Source organism: Hibiscus syriacus, unplaced genomic scaffold (assembly GCF_006381635.1).
Source record: "Hibiscus syriacus cultivar Baekdansim isolate YM2019G1 unplaced genomic scaffold, ASM638163v2 tig00000477_pilon, whole genome shotgun sequence".
Classification (NCBI taxonomy): Eukaryota; Viridiplantae; Streptophyta; class Magnoliopsida; order Malvales; family Malvaceae; genus Hibiscus; species Hibiscus syriacus.
This window is the reverse complement of record NW_024061790.1, coordinates 2100725-2119741: the sequence shown is the minus strand read 5'-3', so window position 1 is coordinate 2119741 and position 19017 is coordinate 2100725. Positions and strand designations below refer to the sequence as shown.

The 19017-nt window shown below is 34.7% G+C and overlaps 1 long non-coding RNA gene across 1 annotated transcript; it reads left to right on the top strand.

The window, feature by feature from the left end:
- The first annotated feature begins 16429 nt into the window (after positions 1-16429).
- On the top strand, positions 16430-18328 carry LOC120206607. Its single transcript, XR_005524130.1, has 4 exons — positions 16430-16648; positions 17009-17100; positions 17566-17649; positions 18077-18328. It is a non-coding gene; the product is annotated as an uncharacterized LOC120206607 (long non-coding RNA).
- Positions 18329-19017: the final 689 nt, after the last annotated feature.

Below are 19017 nucleotides of genomic sequence, written 5' to 3'. Positions count from 1 at the left end.
TAGAACACCATGAGAATTAATTAGTGATGAAGGCTCCCAATTCTTTGGTAGACAAGTAACTAATGCTCTACAATGTTATGGAGTCAAACATTGCATTGCTACAACATATCATTCTCGAATAAATGATCAAGTCGAGGTGCCCAACCTTGAGAACAAGCAAATCATGGAAAAACTAGTCAATCCCTTGAGAAAATATCGGTCTCTAAGACTTGAAGAAGTACTTTGGGCCTATAGGACAACTTACAAAATTCTTTTGGGAATGTCACCTTATTGCCTTGTGTATAGTAAAGCTTGTCACTTACCCGTTGAGCTAGAACACAAATCCATGTAGGCACTTAAGAAGTTGAACCATGTTCTTAATGTTGTTGGGGAACAAAGAATGCTAGAGATTAATTAAATTGAGGAGCTACGCAACAACGCGTATGAGAGTGCTCGAGTACGACAAGAGTAAGAGTTAGTATGATCAACATATACTGCCAAAACAATTTTATGCTGGACAACAAGTGCTCTTGTTTAATTCTTGCCTAAAGATTTTTCCGAAAAACTCAAATCATGTTAGTCAAGACCCTTTGAACTTTTGGAAGCTTATCCTCATGGGGCAGTACTTTTGAAGACTCTAAGTCATGGAACCTAATTCAAAGTTAATGGGAAGGGTTTGAAATATTATTTCTAACAATAAAGCATTGATATTTCCTCCATCAAACTAAGTTATCCCCTCATTTTTAAATTTCTTTTATCTGAAATAAGTTAATTTTGACATTAGTTTTTGTTAGACATTAAGTAGATTTTGGTTAAGCTTTTCTTTTTGACCAGGTTATATGTTGAAGCTTCCTTTTTGAAATGCTTCTCCTGAAGACTACTTGTGATAGATTTGCTGCTATAACATATGTCAGTTGGACGTGCAACTTTTGGTAAAAGGTAAATTGTGTGAGTTGTCACCCACTTTTACGCCATCCATATCCACCATCCACCTTACCTTATCCTTACCATCCAAATTTTATCTTTATCTTCATTTTTTAAATTTTAATTTTTAAACCTTTTTTGCACTTTTACACGCCACTTTAAATAATCTCGACCCTAAAATTTACTCACACTTATTTCATTTTACATATCCCCTCCTTCTTAGATGTTTCTCTTCCATCTTCCCAAAGACTTTTCATTTTTTTCAAAGTTTTTTCCTTTTCCTTCTTTCTTCCTATTTTCTTTTAAGAACACTCATTCTAATTCCATGTCACTGAAAAAGAAGATGGCTGTTAAGAGCTCCAATCGTCCATCTGTTTCCCCAACTACCAACCTCGCCGTCGAAAGTCACCGCTGAACTTATGAGATTTTTGGAAGTTGCACAGCCGCATTGTTACGTAGATTTTGCTAATTAGGAGTTCGTTCATGAGTAAGTTTTCAATCTCTCAACCGTCGAGGAATTAACGACATTCACCTATATCACCAACATTATTTTCTCGATGAAATATAAGACTTTTTTCTCTCACCTTGGCAAAATCAACCAACATTGGGTATGTGAGTTCTACAACAACCTGATGCATGAGGACAAGCCGTTGGTCTTTGTCCAAGAAAAGATGGTGCACTGGTGGGATACTCAAACCAATAACTTGTTGGATCTTGATGATGGAGTATACGATCACACCAAGTTCGTGAAGAACCTTACCACCAAGGACTTAAAGCAAGTTGTTAAATATGTGTTCTTGCCCAGAAAAACGTGGATTAATTCTTCTTCTGAAGGGTACACCATGAGGCGTTTGACCTTAACTGTGAAGCAAGGGTATGGTTTGTGTTTCTCCGTACACGTTTAATTCCCACAATGTATTTTTCTACCATCACTAGAGATAGGATCTTATTGTTGCATTCCATCCTGAAATGTTGAGTTGTTGATGTTGGACAAATTATATCGGATGGAATATTTTCTTGTAGCCAAAAGGATAGTAATTATCTTTATTTTGCTTCCCTTATAACTGTATTGTACCAAAGAGCACAAGTGACTAGATTGCCTTCTGACCAGGTATCCAAAATCGGAATGCTATTACCACCATTATAATCAAGCACACATTAATGAAGGAATGAATTGAACAAGAGCCATCCATGTCAAAGCCGAGTCAGCCACACCATGCTGTTGGCGAAGCTGCTGACCCATAACATGTGAACCAATATTTCAGTCTACCGGAGGGTATAGTGCCTATGGCGGCACAAAAATAGTAACACAATAAGAAACATAATGTTGATACTGAGTTACATGATTCAGATTCAGACTCACCTATATTCATCCCAAGTACAACACTGGAAATATGTTAATGCTAGGGATGTTGTCTTGAAGAAGTTGTCTGCCTCATTGGTCAAAGGTGGGAAGTTTTTCTTTCCCAATTTTCCCACTAGTATTCTTCCTTACTTGGCTCAACCACATAAATCTGATGTTATGAATAGTTATGATAGTGTTAAGGAGGTACCAACAACCAATACTGATGCTGGAGCAAACACTGTGGAAGCTGGCATAAAAACAAAAGAGGAACCTGCAAAAGAAGCTAATGAGGAAGAAGAAGTAGAAGAAGAGGTTGGTTCAACAGCCTCAACTGATGTCATTACTGTTGGCTTTGAAAATGATGACCCCATTAAGACCACCGAGACTGTTAGCCATGAGAAAAAGAAAGAAGTATCGGCTAGCCAAGAGCAGACGGGTGCACGATAATTTTTTGACTTGAATACTAATTATGCTACAAATGATGCTGCAATAGCAGAGCAATAGGAGCTGGATATAGTCCAACTCGTCTACAATGTGCTGAAGGATGTGAAGTAACTGGGGGAACCAACCAGCTTGGAGAGATCAACATTGACTCACTACAAAGAACTTTGATGCACACACCTATCTTGGAGGTGGCCGCTATTTTTGGCTATGCAAAATAGCTTTTCAAATCGTGGAAGAGATACATCAAGCCACTGCGAGTGAGCCTAAGGGCTCGTCCGATAATGCTATGGGTGGATCTAGGAAGAGTTTGGAGAACCTCAACAATATTACACCCGAACCAATCAAGAATGTTCCCTTCATCATTCTCGATGCTACTGTGGTCCACACTATGTCTGTAATACCCTAAATTTAGGGGCTAAATTATCAGAATATTAAGTATATATTAAAATCGTAACAAGGGAGAAATTGAGGATCAAATTGTAAATTTCTAAATATTGTGACGTGATTTTGGAACTTGTGGGAAATTCAAGGACTTGAACCTGAATTATCCCATTTTTGTTGGGCAGTGAAAAATAAACCCCTCCACCTTGGTGATACCTGAATTTTATCAAAACCCCAAATTTTCCAAATTCCCAATTTTAAAACCCTAGCCACCGTACACCCTAAATCCACCTTGCTCTGGTTGGCAGTGCACATCATCGTCCGTCCCAATCGAAGCGTCGATGCCATCCACTAGAACCCCTCGATTGATTTGTTGAGTGGACCCATCGTTTGCCAAGTAGAAATCAATTAAGCTTTGTCGAAACCCTCATCGCTGCCGTACGTTTTTCCTTTCATTCCGACAGATCCGATGACCTTCTTGCCTCACCGTCACCGACATTCAGTTCCCCATCGTCGTCCGCTCCTAACCCGACCGAAGCTGTTGTCCATTATCGTCGGTTCCGTCGTCCACCGTTAATGGTAAATTTCAAATATTTCTGGCTATATTATCGTTCATTTTGATTGATTTTGAATTGTTTTGGGTCGTAGTTGGTGGTTGCCTGCTTATGGAAGGCTCTACTGTTGTCCTCGTTTATTTTCACCATTGCACGCGCCGCCATGCGTCGACGGTGCGCGTGGGACTTATTTTGGGTCCAGAGAATGTTCTAGAGCTGGGTTAACCCGACCCGCCTGTCTGATCTGACCCAAACCGTCTTGTTCAGTCCAGTGATCAAGTCAACTTGTTAACTTTGACCGAGTCAACCCATTGACCCCGTTGACCGATCGTTGACTTTTTCCAGGTACACCTATTTTGATGTTTTTTGACGTTCTGAGTCTGTTTTTTACGTATTTTTCTCCAAATTTTAACCAGATAAGCTATTTTTCACTGATTTACCACTCGATTCGATATGTTTTTCGCAATTAAGCTCTGGTTTTGATGAAATTTATGTTGTTGTCTATCTGAAGAATTATTGGACGTTGAATTCAAGTTCGAGGGCAATCGAATGAAATTTAAATGTTTGTCGATATGGCATATAAATCGAGGTAATATTTTTCTACCTTTGTATACTTCTCGGACTCATTGATAGATGGTAATTGCATGAATATAAATACTTGGTCCATTAGATGTATTTAACTATCATCAGACTCATACGGAAATTGGAATAAAGTAGAACATTATATAAAACTCAGACGGCTCGAAAAAGAGGAATTTGTAGACTGATCGGAAACAAATCCAAGTTCAATGATATAATCAATCAATCAATCAATCTCAGGATTCGTAAACTATGGTTAATCTAATTAAATGTTAAATGTAGGGAATTATGTGGATAAGAAATTATCTAAAATAACCCTATGGGGTAAAATTACAAAACTGCCCTTGTATTTGTAAAAGACCAAGACTTCCCTGAATGGTGAAAAATAACTCTAAAAAATACATATTTGACTAATTATTAAAAAAATGTATTTGATCAAATCAAAAAGAATTACTGAAATGTCCTCGAGCTTCGTAATAATTATAATAACCTACACTGATAAAAGGAACAAATACCCTGAACTCTAAAGTAGCTAAAATACTTGAAGCCTAATATATCAGAAGTAATGTCACTGACAGATTGAAATGAAATGAAGATGATATGCTTATAGTGTAAAGAGTACAATGGATGGCTATGATAATGGAGACGACCTGAGAACTCATATCTTGAACCACTTGAACCTTGGAATCATCGATTTAAATTCCGAATCTATATTGGAATTACAGAATTACCCCTGAAGTGTAAAATGACCTAAAGTATCCCCAAGCCCTAGAATGACTAATGCCCTCAAGCTCCGAAATGAATAATTCAACCTCGAATACCAAATGACCTAGAAATTCTATTTTCTCAGATAACACCCAGAGACTGAATTATTGAAGGTACTTTACACGTCTGAATTTCATGAAATGACTAATTATATGATCAAGTTGAACCGATTGGAAGAATTGTATGTATTTGAATTTCAGAAATGACTGAATTTCAGAAATGATTGAATTACTAAGAAAATTTCAATGTGATTGGAACAGACTTAACTACTAAATGGCTTAAGTACCTTCAAAGTCCTAGAATTAAGGAATGATTCAGACAAATCTAGAAGAGTTGATATACTTGTATGTTGTACCACCCTCAAGGGTTTTAAAACCTTAATTCAAGCAAGTCGACATTTATTGATATCGTTGCATTACAGAAAAGAAATAAATACCACTGGAATACCTACTTGTCTCCTCAAGAACTGATAAAGGAAGATTATGATATTGATCAGATTAGCTGGTGCAGTCAGTAATAAGAAGTGGATAATAATGAAGTATCACAGTCCGAATGATCGACAAGTATTACAGTGTTGGGATCTTTGGTTTAATTAGACTCAAAATCCTGATAATTTAATACATAATCATGAATACCCCATATTGTTAGGGTAATGGAATCACTCTCAGTAAATCTGAATCTATATTTATTCTGTATAAAGGTTCCTGAACACCTTCCTGATGCACCTGAATCATAGAGGGATTCTAAAGTATCAACTTTAAATGTCTGCTTTGATTCATTAGTAATCGGTCTCTTTCAATAGGACTCGTTCCTGGAATCCGATCAAATTACATAAGTTTCATGTTTTCCCGATAACTATTAAGTGCTTCTGAAAAATACTTGGATCCTCTAGTTTGTTCCCCATGTACTACATGACTGTTTTATATGTTTTGAATTATGTTTTACCGAAATTTATTGATTTACTGGCTTATTAACCATGGCTACATGGTATGTGTTCTCTGATTACGGTTTTCACTAAAAAATATGAATTGTTCATGATTTATGGAATCATAGAATTTACTGATTTAAGAACTATGGTTTCATGTTTCACTGGTTACTACTTGAACTGTTTTATTGGGACATTATCTGGGTGGGCTAAAGGTTCAACTATGATCAAGCTGGTAAATCCTTACATACCTAAGGTGACCATTGGGTAGGCTTTGAGGCCCCGAGAAACTTTCTTAGGTAGGCTCTCAGGCCCCAAGACACTCCTTTGGGTTAATCATGGGATTATATATGGTGTTCATGTGGAGGATGGTTTATTTCATTGATACATTTACGAGATTTTACTAGATCATGATCCAGATATATGGTTTACTTTTAAAGCTGATTTCTATTGGATTTATATTGGTAGAATTCTGGAGTATGGAGGTTCAACCCTGATCCAGTTGATAAATCCTTACGGCCATAGGATGACATTGGATAGGCTCTCAGGCCCCAAGGCATTCCCTTAGGGCGGCTCCCCCTTTGTTGTGTTATTAGGGTAAGCCCTTATGGATGCAGTTTTGGGGAACTGCATAACGGTGTTCGGTTGGAGGGTTCTACCAAGGTTTTGAAAACATGTTTTAAATGGTCACTGATTTAAAAAAAAGATCTATATCTTTTCATTGGTTTTGGTTGGAACACACTAGAAACACTATTCCAATCACCTGAAAACATTGTACTCTAAATGTTTTCTATGAATTGAGATCTTCATGGCTTTTACTCGATGACCTACTAGTGGAATCCCAACTTATATCGAAAACATGTATAAGTCTGATTCAATATGGAAATTTTATTGTTCTACATTTATATGCATGTCCTGTAGAATCAATAGGTAGTTCTGTATTACCAAGCTTCCCAAAGCTCACTCTTTGACTCACTATTTCAGGTTTGAAGGTTCAAACCAGTAAAGCTATCGACATTTGTAAGGGAGTTCCACCAGCGGTACTTGCAGAGTATGGTGCATGTGATTAGGGGTATGTAGGTTACATTTTGTTTTATATACGAGTCTGAAAATCTGTTTTATTTATGAATACTAGTAAATATTTACTTTTGTATTTATAAATTGATTTTATGATTTTACATGTATTAATAAAAGTTTTAATTTTTTGAGATTTTTACGGTGGGTCGCTCCGGTGGCCCTAATGTGACACCCCGGATCGGATCGGGCCACTCACATCGGTCTGAGGGGGTTACAACATCAACATCCACTGGCATAAAAAAGAAAAGTTCGATGAAGGCCAAATTCACTTCCAAGGGAGTCTGGTCCACCGCTGCTAACCCACGCAGAAGCCTGAGAAAGCCAAACTAAAGGAGTCATGTTACCCTTTCCTTTACTTGTTTTTATTTCTTTTTCTTTGTTTTACATTGAGGACAATGCTCTACTTAGGGTTGAGGGTGTTGTCTATTGGGTTGATGCTTTTGTCATTTTGTTGGATATAATTTAGTTAGCATTTTGTTCGCATATTATGTAATTGCATTTTGTATAGCAATTTGTTTAGTTTTGCATGGCAAATTCCATGGATTAAGCTGTTAAAATCAAGGAACTTTTGATTCATTTTCATGATGCCCAATGATGAAATAAGTTAGAGAAAGAAATACTATGGAGTTGCTTAAATACTTATTCAAATTAGGGTTTATAGGAAAACTCTTTACCTTAGGTGTATGTTCTCAATAATTAGAGAATTTAGAAACTTTTGAATTAAACTCTCATCCATAATAAATTCTGTAGCATTTGTAGAACTAGAGGTGCCGAAAACTAGCTCTAGGTAAAAAAGAGAGAAAAAGAAAGAAAATTTTCCAAGCTTCTAAACACTGGCTCTAATATTGAAATGGAAACAAAAAATGTTATAGGAGCCCAACTTTGGCTCTAGCATTAGACAATGAGAAATACTGGAGATGCCTAACATTGGCTCCCACATAAATTAGGAAATTGCTACAACATTGAAAAATTTTAATTGAGAAGGTTCACATATTTCTAAATTAGGTAAATATTGAATGGATACACATGGACTGCACTCTTGCACACTATGGACCTGATTTGAATTAGCTTTTAATGCAATTCCTACTGAGATTATTTGGATGTTGTTTACACTTGTGCAGTATAATTATGAGGACTGAAAAATTAAGTAAAGTTAAATTGGTTTTTCTAGTCTATGGTGTTGGTGTTTAGTTAGCTACATATCATGTTTGTATTGCTTGAAGGCAAACAAACATCTAGGTTTGGGGTGTGATAACTCTCCAAAAGAGTTATCATTTTAGCACTTTATACCTAGGTTTAGCTTGAAATTAAGTATATTTAAAAGTTTTAGGATTAGTTTAGTCTTATTTTTATATATTTTTGCATTAATTAAAGTTTGGTTAGCTTGGGATAATTTATGAATTTTCCAATTAAAAAAGGTGCAGATGTTGCAGCAATGAAGCAAATGCTATAGCAACTGATGATTCATTAGGTTGGGCAGAATCTTCTGGAACAAGGATAGTTGGATGGGATAGTTGTACGCTCTTCACTTTGCTGCTATTACATAGAGAATCCTCATTGGAGACAATTTACCCTCCTCCACCTATAAATAGGACCTTCATCAGCTCATTTAATCATCAATTCTTCGTCCTATCATCTTGTACACATATTCTCTCATCTCTTATCCATGGCCGCCTAAGCCACTCAGAGGGGTAATGCAATAGCATTCGGGAATCAGTTTTTATTGAGTAGCATCCACAGTTATCAAGATCACTTCAGCTACTTAGACTTTGTCTGAGATAGGGAAGTTTAGATAGTTGATTTATATATTTGTGTATGTTGAATGTTCTAAAATTAGCCGTTTGGGTGGAATCCTTGTTTTTATGAATGATATTTAATTTGCTATTTTGTGCCTTACGCTTTTTGAATGGTGAAAGAGATTTCATAATTTAAGTCTGCTGTTATTTTATTTAGATATAAATCAAATGATTTGCATACTAATTTCGTGTCTTTGATATTGAGAGAAACAAATGCATACTAAGATGTATGCCGCCAAATGTTTAGAATCATTATTATGTGATTGTTTGTTTTATTGAGAGCTAATTCATATCAATCCTTTAATATTAATTAATGTTGAATACATTATAGTTAAATTAATTGCATGAATTGAACAAGGAATCCCTTTTATCATCCCACTCTATTTGATTTCTGACTCTATGCTGAACCTAGTGTTGTAGCATAACCCTGCCTCTATTTCAATATCTTTCCTCTTTTAATAATTGTTTCATTTATATATTAATTCGACCAACACTTATTGCCTTACTCAATAGTAAACTTTATGCTCTCTGTGGGTTCGAAATTCAAAATCCCAAGATGATTTCCACTTTATTACTCGGTGACAATACATATACTTTCGTGATTGCTATAACATATTTAAGAGCATCAGTTGGCACTTCCTCAATGTTATTGGAACTATGAGCAATATCTGACATATTCGGTTAAGAAAGGTTAACAAGGAAACCCATTAGGAATGTTGGAAAAACAACTTTGACATCCTTGATCAACTTTGTTGACATCTTCTTCATCACAGAGTCTCTGGCATGGGCAAATTACCAATACTACAACTGAGCTGAGTGCATTTGTGATTGAATCTGAATGGTATGACTTAACATGGCCATTCTATTGTCATGCTTTTCCACCACATATGCTAGAGCATTTGATAGATCAAAGGATGTATTGATAGGTTAAGATTCAGATAGTTGTTCAACAGCGGGGTACTCACTAAGTTTTGGCACTAAGAATTCTGGCTCAAGTCCCTTCTTTAGTAGTGTTTGCTTTATAACAACAATGGTAATAACATTCTGGTTTTCTGAAAACTGATTAGAAGGTAAACAAACCACTTGTGTTCTATGGCACAATGTAGTGATAAGGGAAGGAAAGTACAAATAACCAGTAGCTTTTTGACTACATGCAAACAATTCAGTATAAATGATTTTTCCCTCATCGATTCGTCGTCCCATTAAAATAGAATGTAACAATCAAATTTTATCTTTAGTAATTCTAAAAAACTGTATAGTTGGCATTAAACAAGTGCAAATAAAAATAAACCATACTTGTGCTTCACAATTGAGGTCCAATTGACGCGTAATGTAGCCGCTAGAAGAGGATTTGGTCCAAGTTTTGCATGGTAAGCACATGCCCACGCCAACTTGATCTAGAGCAATCGGTGTGAGATTGTTAACAAACTCAGTGTGTTCACAAACACCATCTTCAAGGTCGAGTAAGTTGTTTATTGGTGTAGCCCACCAGTGAACTAACTTCTCACGAAGAAAGACTAAGGGTTTCTCCTCGATAACTAGATTGTTGTAAAACTCTTAAATCTAGTGGTGATTAATCTCGCCTGGTGGCAGCAAAAAGTCTCCCATTTTAGCCGTGCAATGGTATCGATCACATATGCAAAGAGCAAAAAGTTGAACCCTTTTTTATTAAAAAACTCACGATCGAAAAAGTTCTCATAATACCACCTCTGCTACTTGACTTCCATGAAACGCATGGGTTTGTTAGTAGAGTGAGCCATAGGGTTTTTTGGCGAGGTTGGCAGCGGAGGAGTCGGGGTACGGTCGTAACCCTTAATGATAACTTTCTTTTTCAGAGCCATTGCTGAAGGAAGAAAATATTTAGAAGGAAAGGAAGTAGAACAAGAAAATGAAGAGTCTTTGAGTGGAAAGGAGAAATTACTGAATAAGAAGGTAAAAAGTGAAAATGTAATAAGAGTGAGTTATATTTAGGGTTGTTAGATATTAAAGGGATTGCATGTGATGGTAGATAAAGGTTTTAAAATTCTTTATATTTTAAAAAAAAATATGATAAGGATAAAAATAAAAAAAAGATGGATAGTTGTGATAGGTAAAGTGGACAGTAAAGGTGAAATCAGAAAAAGTGGGTGATAGCTCACACAAATTACTTTTTACCAAAAGTTACCCACCCAACTGGCAATTGCTGCTAGCTTTAGATATAGCATTTTGTTTAACTGGACAAAATTGCTACGCATCAGAAGTATGCACCGAAGACAGGAGATAGTGATATAGCTATAGCATCAACCTGAAAAACAAGAATGGAAAAATGTATTAAAATCTAAAAAATGAAATAATCTAAAATAATATCAAGAGAATTGACTTATTTATAATGAGAAATATTAAAAAGAGGGATTCTCTTAGGGTGATGGACGTAATGCTAGGGCCTTGTTGTTGACAATAATGTTACAAACATTACCCATTGACTTCAAACATGGTCCTAACCACTAAATTCTTTAAAAGTACAACCTGTTGAGGATATATATCTACCACTTCAAAAGTTCCAGACCATCTAGACTGAAGTTTGTCAGGAAAGAGCTTTAAGCGAGAGTTGAATAACAGAACTTGCTGTCTAGCATGAAACTGCTTGGGTAAGATATTTTTGTTGTACCATTTCTTGCTTTTGTCTTTATAGATTATGGCACTCTTATAAGCATTGTTTCAAAGCTTCTCAAGTTCATTAAGGTCTAGCATTCATTTGTTTCCTAAACATCAAGATCAAAGTTTAGCTTTTTCAATACCCAAAGGTGTTTTATAGATTGTCCTATATGCCCATAAAGCTTCCTCAAGAAGTAATGACAAGTCCTTCCTTGAAGGATTCACTATTTTTCCAAGACTTGCTTTATTTCGCGGTTAGTGACCTTGGCTTGACCATTTTTCTAAGGATGATATGTTGTAACAATTGATATTTGACTCTATAATGCTGTAGAGCATTTGCTACTTGTTGACCAATAAATTGGGAACCTTGGACACTAATAAAGGCTCTTTGTGTTCCAAAGTGAGTAAAAATATGTTTATGTAGGAATCAGAGAATTTCTTTAGCATCACTTGAAGGTAATGCTACAGCTTCAACCCACTTGGACACATAATCCTCAAACATCGAAGAGTTCAATCACCTATATAGGGTACATTGGCATTTTATTACGATGAGAAATGATGTCTGTTAACTAGCAGTGATCACAATATTGTAGAAAGTCATTAGCATCCTTGAATAGTGAGGGCCAATAATAACCACACTAAAGGATCTTTGCTGATATACACATTCCCCCAAAGTGCCCTTTTTGTGGTGCGTTGTGGCAATGATGCATAATGCTTTGTTGCTCACTTTTGGGAACACACCGCATCAAAATTTGGTTGTTACATTACTTAAAGAGGTAAGGCTCTTCCCAAAAGTAGGCTTTAATATATTGAATAAATTTCTTTTGAATTTGACGATTAAGATCTAGTGGTAGCATAACACTAACTAAAAAATTCACAAAGTCTACATACCATGGTAGAGCATTGATGGCCATCAACCTCTCATTAGGAAAGATATTCGGCGCTACAGGTTTCTTACCATCCTCACTTTCGGATTCCAAGTAGGATAAATAATCAGACACTTGGTTTTCAGACACTTTTTTATCTCGAATTTCAATATCAAATTCTTGAATAAATAACACCCGTCAAATTAATCTCAGTTTAGTATCATTCTTAGCAAATAAATGCTTCAGAGCCGAGTGGTTGGTGTAAACAATTAGCTTGATTCCTACCAAGTATTGACAAAATTTGTCAAAAGTAAACACCACAACAAGCAGTTCTTTTTCAGTTGTGGTGTAATTGACTTTAGCATCATTCAATGTCCAACTAGCATAATAAATAACATGGAATACTCACTCCTTACGTTGCCCCAGCAAAGCTTCTACAACATGATCACTAACAACACACACTAATTCAAAGGGTAAACTCCAGTCTGGTGTTATGACAATTAAAACATTGATCAACTTCGATTTGATGGTCTCAAAAGAAATAAGGACTTCAACATCTCCCTCGAATTTCTTATTTTTCTCCAACAATGAGCATAAGGTTTTCGCAATGTGAGAGAAATATTTGATGAATCTTCGGTAAAAACCATGCATGTCCTAAAAAACTCTTACATCCTTAGCATTGGTGGGAGGAGGTAACTTTTCAATAACTTTAACTTTGGATTTGTCTACTTCACTTTCATGTTGAGAAATATGATGGCCCATCACTATACCCTTGGCCACCAAGAAATTACATTTGTCCCAATTCAAAACCAAGTTAGTTTCTTCACAACGCTTTAAAACAATGGCCAAATTAGCAAAGCGATGCTCAAAGTCCTGCCTAAAAATTGAAAAAAAAAATCCATAAATATCTCCAAACAATCTTCAATCATATCATAAAATATTTTCATCATGCAGCGTTGAAATGTTGTTGGAGCATTGCAAAGACCGAACGACATTATTTGATATGCAAAAGTTCTGTATGGGCAAGTAAAGGTAGTATTTCCTTGATGCTCAAAGCTATAACAATATGATTATACCCGCTATAACCATCAAGAAAATAATAGTGTAATAACCCAACATTTTGGTTAGTGACCAAAATGTAAATTTTGAAAGTTTGGGGGCCAAAATAGAAAATTAGGAAAAGTTGAAGGACCTGAGTAGTAATTTTCTCAAAAAGAATTTTTATTTCATAAATAGATAGTTTACTCTTGAGATTGGGGTTTTTTGAAATCAGATTCTTGATTTGGAAATTTTGTTAAAAATTAGAAAGTGTTAAAGTCCGGTAAAAATTCGGTAAATCAAATTGAATAAAAATTTTGAGGAAATTTGAAGAATGATAAATTAAGCTTAGAAATATTATCTCCACATGTTAAAATGAATGGAAATAATATGGATCATTGGATTTGAGAATTTATTTCCATGTTTAATTTGGACCGTTGGATCAAAGTGACAAGATTGTAATTTTTGGAAAGTTGCTTGGTAAAATTGAAAAAGGGTAAAATATTTTGTTCATCTTTGAGTTTGGATAGATTATAAGATTATGTGGCTTGGTATTATTGTAAATATCAAGTTTCATTAATGGCAAAATAGACATTTCTCATTAAATGAATATTTTATTCATTTAAGCTTAAATAAAGGTTAAATTAACATGAAATTCATTAGAAACTTCATGAAAACTTAGCCATTTTCAGCCAACATTTCGTGTTCCCCATGAAAAAGGTAAGAGAATTTTTATTTTCCATTTTTGAGCATTTTTCTTTGGATTTTGGATCATGCCGTGAAATAGAAAATTATTCTATTCGAAAAACACTATCATTTGGTACCATTATTGTTTGCTAATTTGGTTTGTGTTCAAAGATCCCAAATTCTAGTATTTATGTTTACATTAGGGTGTATGTAATTGAAGGATTTTGATGTTTTTCAGGTTGTAGAATCATTTCCAAGCATGATTAATAATTAAAATTAATTGTACATGGTTATATAAACCTATAAAGTTTCGACCAAACCCTAGATTTAGGGGAGATTTAATACCCGAAATATCAGGTCGGTGACTATATTGAAAAGATTTAAAAATTTGGAGGATTAAATTAAATAAATGGTAAAGTATAAGAAAATGATTTAGAAATTATGATTTAGAAATTATGATTAAGACCAATTAGTAGGAATCACTACAAGAAAATATACCTTTAATGACACACGAGCGATGACACACGCTAATTTATGACTTGCAAAAAATGTGTCATAAAAAATATCATGTTTTTTAAAATCTGAATGATTTATGACTTACAATAATATGTGTCATATTTAATAGTTATAATCCAAAAAATTTAACAAAATTACGAAATACACTTTTAATTATGTAATATTTAAAAGTGATCTTTTAATTTTCCCTCATTATTTTCATCCTTTCTGGCTTCTAGTCATGGCCTCCTCGATAATCAGTTCACGCACGCATGTTTCCTTTTTTTTTTTTTTCTTTTTCCCTTTTTCTCTTTGCATCAGTGGACAATGGAAGCAATGCTTCTCGGCTTTCATCGCCTCATCCCTAGCCTCTTATCGCCAAAACCCCTTAAAATTCCAGGTTAGTCTTCCTCTGTTTGGTTCTTTAGAAAAATCTAGAAGTTAAAGGAGTGAACATTAACAAAGAAGTGTTGAGCACCGTTTCGGTTTTGCTTTTGGATTTTGAATCCTGGATTTTGATTTTCCCAGAGGGTAAAACTAAATATCGTGGGATTCTACCTCATCTTCGTCTTCTCTTGATAACTCTACCGGCTTAAACCAAAATTCTGATCTTAGTCCGGTTGGCCAACGTTTTGGTTTGTTGACACTCGCTGAACCTAGTCGTGGAAATGGCGATGACTTTGAGAATGCATCATTGAATCGGGAGAGAGACAACGATGATGAAGAAGACGACCAATTAATCATGGAGAATCAGGATATACTAGGCGACGAAAGGCCCTCTAGTTCTACCAGTAGTGGATATGCCGGTGAGAGAGGAAGTAGTAGTGCCAAGAGCGAGTCTAGGATCGATGAAGCGAGTGAAATTGATGGTAATGAGATTCATGAAGTAAGGAACCATGGTTTCCTCGAAGGATTCTCCGTTAATCAGGCCTCCCCTTGGGTTCTGGGTAAACGCCATGTTGATGAGGTTAGCCATTCCAGTTCTTTTTCCTTGTTGAACAAAAAAAAAATGGTTTAGCTTGTTTTTCATCGAATTCAGCAAATTTAAAGTTGGGAATATTTATGAGGTTTTGGAATTTGGATCAGTTAATAACGATTTTTTTGTTTGAGTGTAAGAATTATTAGCCTTTCATGGTTTGATTTGGAAACAAAAAGAAAGAAGCAACTTCAAACAATCTTTGCTATATTGCATCATGTTTAATTTAGGAATAAAGTGCAGGATGATAGTTCGATAGCATGGAGAAAGAGGAAGAAACACTTCTTTATTTTGAGTAATTATGGTAAACCGATATATTCCAGGTGTGTTAGTAGTTCCTAGAAATGCTAACACATGAAGGTGCAAAATCTGCACAAATAAAATGAACGGCTTGCTAACGGATCCTACTTTAATTCTTTTGTACATTTCACTTCTAGATATAGAGATGAACACAAACTAGCTGGTTTCTCAGCTACATTACAAGCCATCATTTCCTTCGTGGACAATGGGTAATTGGCTGGATATAGCTTACTTGTTTTTTAGTAATGATTCCCGTGCTTACTCAATGCAATTATTTGGGAAACTTTATCATTTTTATGTCAGTTTCATGGGGTTTTAACATTTCGGTAATTGTTTTTCAGAGGAGTTCGTATCAAATTGATCAAGGCTAGGAAACACCATGTATTGTTACACTTGCTATTTCTAGATTTGAAATTTATGTACTTTCTAATTTTCCAGCTCTACAATCAGTTGTTATTAGACTACTTGCATTTGAAATGCTTTCTCATCCATTTAATGATTAATCTTTTAAGTATTTATTTGAATTGACTTTTCACATTTTTGAAATTGAATTCTTTAGAAATAAACACTGAGGAACTGTAATTTAATTTCTATTTCATAGTAGTATAATCAACTTAGTTTCATTAAATGCGGTGGAACCTTAATCCTCAAATAGTTTTGTAATATTTGGCAAGACATGTCAATTAATTTTAAAAAGAAAAGTGAATGATGTGATAGCAGTTTGTTTGATATTGTTAGAAATAGACATGTTTACGTGGACAAAGAAGTGTTGGTCTTCTATTTTGCTTTTGGCAGATGATCTGGGTGATTTTTCTGCGGACTTAAACTGTCATTTTTTCAGCTTGGTATCAGCCCTCAGATCATTGCATCCATAATTATGCAGGTTTGTAATTTTTCTTTGGTCATATAAGATTTGTTTTACATGATTGTGTAAACTTTTAAATTCCATATTTTTTCTACACTTCATGCTATGAAATCTATTTTCCACCCTCATGTTATATGTTTAAGTGGAGATAGATAGATAGATGTTGAGGATGGTTGTTATGTTCTTTTAAGGCATAATGGTTGTACAAGACTCTGATACTTTTGTTTCTCACAAGAAATTGGCAGGATATGATGTGTATTCAGCCTTTTCCTGGAATAAAACTTAAACATAATTTTCACATTTTCTTTATTCATTTTTTCCATCTATGCCATATATTTGAGCTTTTATTTGTAAACTAAATTCTTATGGTTTTTGTAGGGTTAAGCATGTGATGGTGACTGCTTTACTTTTGGTTTGTGGTGCAATGACTATGACATGGATATGTGATACAATATCAGAATCCGAATTTGGTATCATTCTTATTACATTTACTCCTTATTTATTTCAATTGTTACAGACAAGTTTTTAATTTAATAAGAACAATTGAGTAACTGACCGAATAAATGTAAAGCTAGTGGATATTTTCTCTAGAATCTATAATGAGGAAAACTCTGGAAATAGAGCTTAAATCAAAAGAGTTTATTCGATGTACAGAGACCTTATGTTGGATTGGAGGATATAATAGATAATAGTGATATTCTTCTCATATGTTCACCTTGAGACGAGAAATATGCTTTTATCCAAGATTATAGAAGTAATAGAAATTCATTAAAAGTTTCAGCCTTTCACCTTGTCCAAAGTCAAGGAAAGTTCATATAAAATTGGTGTGCTTTTTAAAGATCCCGTTTTCTTACATTTTGAAAGTGATGAAGTTGCACATTACTGCGATGTTTTGAGTATTGTGGCATTCTTAATTCACTGCTTGTGTGTTTCAGGTCAAGGTTCGTCTCTAATTATATGTGTTGGAATTTTAACTGAATACACAGATACGCTGTATGAGATGTTGACTCAACTCTCAGGTATGCCACATGTGCTGACTAAGGTCGTCTTCTTAAGTTGGGTGGAGCTTTTGTCAGAATTATAACTTTTTAGTTCAAAAACTGTCACGTTTTAAAAGTAAAAAAAATGATTTCATGATTTTTGTTTTCTATACAAAATTCTTATTAGTAATAAGTAAAAATATCCTAAGCGGTTATTAACAAATTAAGTTTGACTAGGTAGGCAGCCTAAAGCTGTGGTACCAAAATTTGATTTCATTGTAAAGAGTACATTCTGTAGCTATTTCAATTAAAGTAATTCCGTATGTGGGTCATAAGAAGGTGAGGAAAGTGGTGTGAAAATTGTATATGTACACTAGTCTTTTAGTGATTATTTGCTCAATTGCAACGACCTTGGTTTTCTGTTGATGTGGACATCAACTATACGTGTCTTCTGCATTTTTTTCAGTGTGCATCATTATTGGTTTCTTGCATCCACATGAAATGCCGTGAGTTGGTGGGAGTACATGCTTGCTCTATTAGGCCTTTTTACTGTAGTCACCATGTGGGCAGTTGTTGTAACTGAGGGTTTCAGGAAAATAAAGCTGCAGTACTATGGGTTTAAAGTAGCATCTGCTGCAAGGTAAAGTCATTGCAACTTACCTAGACATTAGATGCATTTGGTGGAGAGACATAGGCTTTGGGTTCAATTCTTTTTTGTGCAGCATAGATAGTACAGTTCATGGCTAATCTGACTAGGGAGCAGTAACTAATTTTATGTGAACTAAGACTATTGTTGAATTCATTTAAGGAGATTTGTAACTTTCAGAGTTTGTTTATTATCTTATAATAATGGTTATATTTTATTTCTTAATGTCGTATTTTCTTTGTTTTCTTTGACTAATTGTTTATTATAAACTGTTTGTAGTGTCCCCGTTAGTCGGGAGGTACCGAGTGTGGATATTATGTTTGTAAGCTCATGAAAGAGATAGTTGAGAACGGACTTGAAGTGCTGGTCAATAAGAATGTAAAAACTTTTCTGATACACATCTATCATATCATACATACACATTAGTCATACAACTATCATATGGACTTGAAATAGGATGCTATTCTAAACAAATTAATGCAAGTACTTGTTAGCAAGACTGAAAACAGTAAATTCATGTCGTGATAATGTATATAATTTATATGGGAAGTTTTACTAATTAAATGTGTAAAATTTATTTTTACATGTGCTTCAAAGAATGCATATGTAAAATTGGTCATTTTAGTACTCTTTGATAGTTATATACTTTACTTTAAATAAGTATAAATTATATACTTTTTTCATATTTTTTACTTAGGTTGGCGATGGAAAGAAAGAATACACGGATGATGATAATCGCAAAGAATGGGTATCTTATGTGG